We start from the raw sequence: 7,785 nt of genomic DNA, 5'->3' as shown, positions 1-7,785 counted from the left end.
ATTATTCCGGGATGGTTGTCGGTAGGAATGGGTGAATGAATAAGGTTCAGAATTTTAGATAGAATATAATCGTAGCGAGATATTCGGGAAATGAGGGGGGAAATGGTGTTTCGGACTGGTTCACTGGTAAGTACTTCGGGTTCTTCTTCAAGAGGTAAATTCGGTTGGTGAAAAGAATCGCCTTATTCGCGTCTCCAATGATTAAGTCGACTACGAACCCATCAGATGAATTGAGGATAGATGATTGGTTGATTCATTCTGGTGACTCTGCTTTCGGAGTTCGAGTGAAACTCTATGTCAGAATAGCTGTCGGAATAACTATCGAAATAGCTATCGGAATCTAAAGGACTCGAACTGGTTGAGGGATTCATCTCGTACGATCAGATGAAGGATTTTCGATAAGAAATAGAATAGGATGTCGATTAGTACACTGCAATACATAATTTACATATGCATATGTAATACTAAAATCCCATAAATTACGGAGGAATCTACGGAAGCTGTCAGATAAAGGTAACAATAACAGATTTTCTAAGATATGAATTTATCTATACACTGTCTATACAATAGGGGCAGTAAGATGTGTCTAAACTTTAAGGATGATAAGCAAATAATTTTTGACACAAAATGATAAGAAAAACTTTTGACATGCAGACACGGTCAAAGTCCAGACTCACTAATGCATCTAAACAACTATCAGTTAGACACACTAATGCAAGACCTGGTTCGCTAAGACCACTGCTCTGATACCACCTGTGAGGACCCGCCCTAATCCACCTGGACGAAGTCATCAATATTTGGTCCCATTGAGAGGTACTATCCTAAATATGCAGGAATGACTCCAAGTAATATGAGCAAATGCACAGCGGAAGACTTCTTTCATACCTGAGAATAAACATGCTTAAAAGTGTCAACCAAAAGGTTGGTGAGTTCATAGGTTTATCGTAACAATCATTTCAATATGTTAATAGACCACAAGATTTCATAATCATAAACATAATACACTCGCAAGTGTATGTAAAGCATTCTAAGTGGTTAAGCACTTGATAACCATACTTAACATTTAATCAACGTCGCATATTCCCTTTATTATGAAATCTCACTACACCGTACCAAGTGTAGTCACCAAAACGAAGTACTGTGCAACCGTTGAATACTGGTCGTCCAGTCCGGTTGGGGTTGTCAGGCCCGATAGATCTATCAACAGGATTCGCGTTTACAATAACACATGTAAATAGTAGTTACCAAGCTACAGGGAAATATGCCAGTGGTACAACTCAACGTAGAATATATTTTTAAGTACTTGTGTCTATTTCGTAAATATTTATAAAAGCAGCGCATGTATTCTCAGCCCAAAAATATATATTGCAAAAGCAATTAAAAAGGGAGCAAATGAAACTCACCATACTATATTTTGTAGTAAAAATACATATGATGTCATTGAACAAATGTAGGATTGGTCTCGGATTCACGAACCTATATTCAGTTATGTATATTAACACATGTTACGGTAATCAAACAATTTTATATATTATTAGAGATTAATTTGTTATTTAAATTAGGTTTTTCATTAATAACCTTATTAATTATATTTATTAATATTTATTATAAAAGTATTAATATAGTTATGTTATGTGTGATAAATATAGTTTTATATAACTAATAGTTATTTGATAAAATAATATTGATAATGATAATAAATAAGAGTTGTTTTATTTTACCATAATAATAATAATAGTTATTATGATAGTGATATTGATAATATAAAAATAATAATATTAATGTCAAAATAATAATAAGGATAGTAATAATAATAATTTTGATAAAAATGATAATTTCTCTAATTAAGATAATAATAATAGTAAAAATGATACTTTTAATATAACTGATATATATATATATTTTAATAAAAATGATACTAATAATAATATTAATGATATTATTAATAATAATTTTAATAATACTAATAATAGTAATAATAACAATACTACTAATAATAATAATAATAAATAGATAAATATCTACCTTAAGGAAGTAGCCCTAAAAATAATGTCCAGGTCCGGGTTTGAACCTGCGACGTCCCTCTAACCCGATAATACCTTTAACCATTCGTCTGTAACCCATACATATATAACCCGTTCTAACTATTTTCTATTTCTTTTTCTTAAATTATCATCCCAATAATATCATCATCGTGATTCATCAAAATTTTGTTTATCATCACTAAATCAATAATCCATGGCATCATCATCATCATACGGTTTCATTTCCTCACCATTTTCACTCATCATCATTATCATTATCTATATCGATCATAATCACCACAACAAGATATCATCATTATGAATCTCATTATTAAATCGTATCATCATTCGATCATCGTCTTCTATAACATAATATTATCATCATTTTAATCAAGATAACATAATCTATCCCTCGTCATAACCTCATCATCACCGTCGCTTAAATAATATGTGTATGTGTTGTCGTTAAATACGAAAACAGAAACAAAGAATGATGGGTTTGCAGGAATCTCGGCCCAGGTTGCAAAAGAACTCGGCCCAAAAGTTATTTAGTGCTAGCCCGTTTTTAAAAAAAACTATTAGTTTCTTGAGCCCACTTAATAATTAAAAAAATACCACGGCTTTAAAAAGAAACCTGGTGGCCGTAAAAATATTTCTGTACAGATCGATTTCCATACAATTTAATAATCAAGTGGGGTTAACGGTATATGTCGACCATACATCTTTTTCTTTCATGAAATCGACATGAGCAATCATTCAATCATTATCATTCACGTATACCCTCATCATCCTCTATATTTACATTATAATAGTACTTGGAAACAACAAAGGTACTGCAGCAGCTCGAACGGCAGTAGAAAAATAGATGTAGAAGTAACGGTAGTGGTGAGTGCTTTAGTGGTGGTTTTACAGTGAATATTCACAGTAATCATGGCGGTTTACAGCAGCAGCTTAGGATCATGGTTAGCGGTTTGTTGGTTGATTTTTGGGCAACTAAAACAGAAAAAGAGAAACATGATTATAGCAGTAGCAGTGAGTTTAAGTGATGGGTTTAGAGTGGTGGTTTAGTTTGGTGGTGGCTCTCGATTGTAGCAGGTTCTACGTGGGTGTTTAAGGAGTGGTTTTGGTACTCGGTTTATAGAAGAGACAAGAGTGATGGTGGTGTTGGTATCGATCGAGACAGAAAAGAAAGAAAACACAAGAGGTTCCATATGGCGGGTTTTAAATGGGTTTCGAACAATTAGATGAGAGAGAGAGAGAGGAGAGAGAGATAGCGAGAGAGGAGAGTGAGCTAGTGGTGATCGTTCCGGTTGTCGATGGTTGAAGGTGATGATCAATCATGATGAAAGAACCGGCGGTGGTAGCGGTGGATAGTCGTAGGTTTTCTAGGTGATGATAATGGTTGCCGGAGAAAAAAAATGGTGACCATGGATGGTGATTATGGAGATGTGGTGCACTTATGTATATAATATCATGTGTATATATATATGCAGAGAAAGAGTGGGTGATATAAATAAATAATATAATAACAATAATAATTGATACACAGATTCATAATATTTAATATAATAATATAATAATAATATAATAATCAATTATTACTCAAATGAAGACATGATTTCAAATTAGAAATAGTAAAATATAAAATCTCGTGAATTTCATTTGGATGTATACTACCAACGTTTTATCCCCGACAGTTAATCGTGTCCATTGCTAAACAGTTAACGTATAAAAGTGTTCCTAAAAATCTCAAATTCTTAAATTAAATATATTTAATTATTTCAGTCATTTACTGATTAAAACCTGATCAAAAAGGTTCGATAATTATTTATTTTCTGTTCCAATTTATCTATACGGAGTACTAATATTTAAATTTAAAAATGTAAAAATATTTTTATAAAATCTAAAATCTTCTTAATCAATTTACAGTCAAACTTTTATCTTAATCATTCATGATCATGTATTACATCTATATTAAAACTAACAAAACGTCAACCGAATCTCACTGACGTTTACTAATTAGGCTCAAATCAGTTGTTTTTAATGTATTCTCTTTCTATATGCAAACAGTTTTAAATAACAAGTTTTAACTACCAAAATAAATATATTATATATTTTTAATATAATTATATATATTTACAGGAAGTATTTATATATATATATATATATATATATATATATATATATATATATATATATATATATATATATATATATATATATATATATATATATATATATATATATATATATATATATATATATATATATATATATATATGTATATATATGTATATATATATATATTTAAATATACATGTATCTATTTACAATTAGTTATTCGTGAATCGTCGGGAACAGTCGAAGGTCAATTGAATATATGAAAAAATTCAAACTTTTTGAGACTCAGCCTAACAGATTTCTCTTATCGTGTCAAGAATATTAAATTGTATCGAGAGTTTGGTTTAAAATTAGTCGAAATTTTTCGGGTCGTGACAATATGAATACATGTACAATTATGAATTTGACTAAGAAATTAAGTTATAGGAGCTATAGTTATAAGTTGAGAAATTAAAAACTATGTTTATGATAAATTGGATTATTATTATTACCATTGTTATTATTATTATTATCATTATCATTATAATATTTAAGTAAAGTATCATTTTATTATTATTATCATTAATAATATTATTATTATTAGCATTTTTATAATAATTATTATTATTAATTATAATTATAATTATTAATTATTATTTTTATATTTAATATAATTAATAAATTATAACACTAAATATAAAAGATATAGAAATAGAGGAACAGATTAGAACGCTTGATATCAGTTTCTATCTCTATCAGCTTTCGTTTTATTTCTTTTCTCTGTTCTTTCTCCCATCCGTGTTCCCAATCATCATAATCAAATAACCAACGATCAAATCTTGTGCTGTAGTTAATCATTCAGTTACTCTATATAATTCGTTGGCGATTGATTGATAAAAGGTATAAAAAAAAACAGAAATTTTAAGTAAGCAACCCGACTTCTCTGTCGTGGTAACTTTTATGCCATAATTCAATTCAAAAACAATTGTCAAAATCTAAATACACAGGAGTGTTAAAAATATTTAGGCGAACTATCTGAAAAATCTCAATCTCTAACTCTTTCTATTGAATTCGAATTTGATGGTCAAAGTTTAGAAACAAAAAGTCAACTGTTTCGTTCTTCATGAAATTCGAAGCCGTGTTGATAGTTTTGGATCGTTTGATAATTATCGAGTATTACGAATATGATTTAGAGTATCTTTCATGAAGAAACTGATTCATAAAAATCCTTCAATTATCGAATTCGATTTTTGAGTTGTGTGAACGCTGCAGCAGATGGTTAATTTTTTTTTATCTCTTTTTCTGTCAACCAAAATCACCCACATTCTGTTAGTTTCTGTTTAATTACACAATTCAATTCAAATTCTAACTCGCCAAGATTGATTGAGAATATTTCTGTTTGATTGATTAAGTGAAGAAGAAGATGGAGTTAAGGCATAGAACTTACGGGTTAAATACACTGGGCCAGGAATTAATATCAGAAAAACACAAATGGACGGAGGGTTAGAGTGTTGTGCGTGTGAGCGAGAGGTCTCGGGTTCGAGTCCCATCAGTGGCATTTCTTTTTAGGCTTCCTTCAAAGGTTGTTATTCTTCATTATTATTATCATTATTATTATTATTATTATTATTTCAATTATTATTATTGTTATTATTACTATTATTATTATTATTATTATTATTATTATTATTATTATTATTATTATTATTATTATTATTATTATTATTATTATTATTATTATTATTATTATTATTATTATTATTATTATTATTATTATTATTATTATTATTATTGTTATTAAGTAAGTCATTATTACTATTAACATTAATACAAGTTATATCATTACCATTATTATTACTAGTATTATTATTTGTAAATTATTAGTATTATCATTATTAATATCATACTTATTATTAGTATTATTATTACTATATTATTATTGTTAGTATTATTATTATGATTTTAAGGATATTAAAAATGTTAATAACAAAAATATATAATAAAAGATGATATGATAAAGATTTTAGAAACTAGTTATAATTATACGAATACATGAAAAAATTAAGATTATAGTTACAAATTAATGTTATAAGAAGCTATAGGCATTAGTATAGAAATTTAACACGAATATTATGATTATTATAACTATGAATATACAGGTTTTAATAATATCGATAAGATAACAAATATAGAAATTTTGGATATAAATATTATTATGGAAATGATTAAAATTTTAATTAAAGTATGTTTTAAAGGAATTATTAAAAGTCTTATAATTATTGTTATCATAATTATCTTTATAAAACTTAGTATTATTATCATTATTAATATCATAATTTTCATTAACATTATTATTATCACTTTTATCATTATTATTATATAGTATCAATATTATTACTAATACTTATTTTAATATAATTATTAATTTCATAAATAAATGATCTTCATATAAAAGATATATTTAATATACATAACTTAACAATATTAATATTACTATATATAAAATAAAGATATAAAGATAAATAATGAAACGTATAAGTTATTAAAAATAACAATTACATCACTAATAATAATATATAAATTTGTTCGATTACAAATATACGTTTTAATATATATACAAATGATATAGGTTCGTGAATCCGAGGCCAACCCTGCATTGTTCAGTATCGTCGTATGAATATTTTTACTACAAAATATTGTAGAGTGAGTTTCATTTGCTCCCTTTTTAAATGCTTTTGCAATATATATTTTTGGAACTGAGAATACATGCACTGCTTTTATAATGCTTTACGAAATAGACACAAGTAATCGAAACTACATTCTATGATTGGATTATCGAACCGAATATGCCCCTTTTTAGCTTGGTAGCCTAAGAATTGGTGTTTATGATAATTGCCACCAATTGACGCGAATCCTAAAGATAGATCTATGGGCACTAACAAGCCCCAGTCAGAGAATTTGAACTGCTTTAGTATTTTGATTTATCATGTCCGATGTGAGTCTCAGAATGATGGAGATATTCTATATGCATCCTGTTAAGGTCGGTTACCAGGTGTTCACCATATGAATGAATTTTAATTCGCAAGTTACGCGTGTCAATATATGAAATCTTGTGGTCTATTAAAATGATGAAAATGAGTGATTATGATAAACTAATGAACTCACCAACCTTTTGGTTGACACTTTAAAGCATGTTTATTCTCATGTATGAAAGAAATCTTCCGCTGTGCATTCGCTCATTTTAGAGATATTACTTGGAATCATAAATGACATATTTCAAAAGTCGTTGCATTCGAGTCGTTGAGTTCATCAAGATTATTATTAAGTCAATTATAGTTGGATATATTATGAAATGGTATGCATGCCGCCAACTTTCGATGTGATGAAAGTTTGCCTTTTGAAAAAAAAAATGCAATGTTTGTAAAATGTATCATATAGAGGTCAAGTACCTCACAATGAAATCAACTATTGTGAATCGTTTATAATGTATATGAACGGGGCATTTCATCTGTTAGCCACGTTACAAAAGAACTGAATTGTTCTGTTTTATTACACCATACCTTTTGTATCCTACAAGATATCCAGACCGGGCTGATCATTGGGCGGGGCACTAAACGGGGTGGATTATACTATGTAGATGAAGTAACCCAACAAGGTTCAG

The sequence above is a fragment of the Rutidosis leptorrhynchoides genome, chromosome 10 (genome assembly GCF_046630445.1).
Source record: "Rutidosis leptorrhynchoides isolate AG116_Rl617_1_P2 chromosome 10, CSIRO_AGI_Rlap_v1, whole genome shotgun sequence".
Lineage (NCBI taxonomy): Eukaryota > Viridiplantae > Streptophyta > Magnoliopsida > Asterales > Asteraceae > Rutidosis > Rutidosis leptorrhynchoides.
This window is presented reverse-complemented; position numbering follows the sequence as displayed.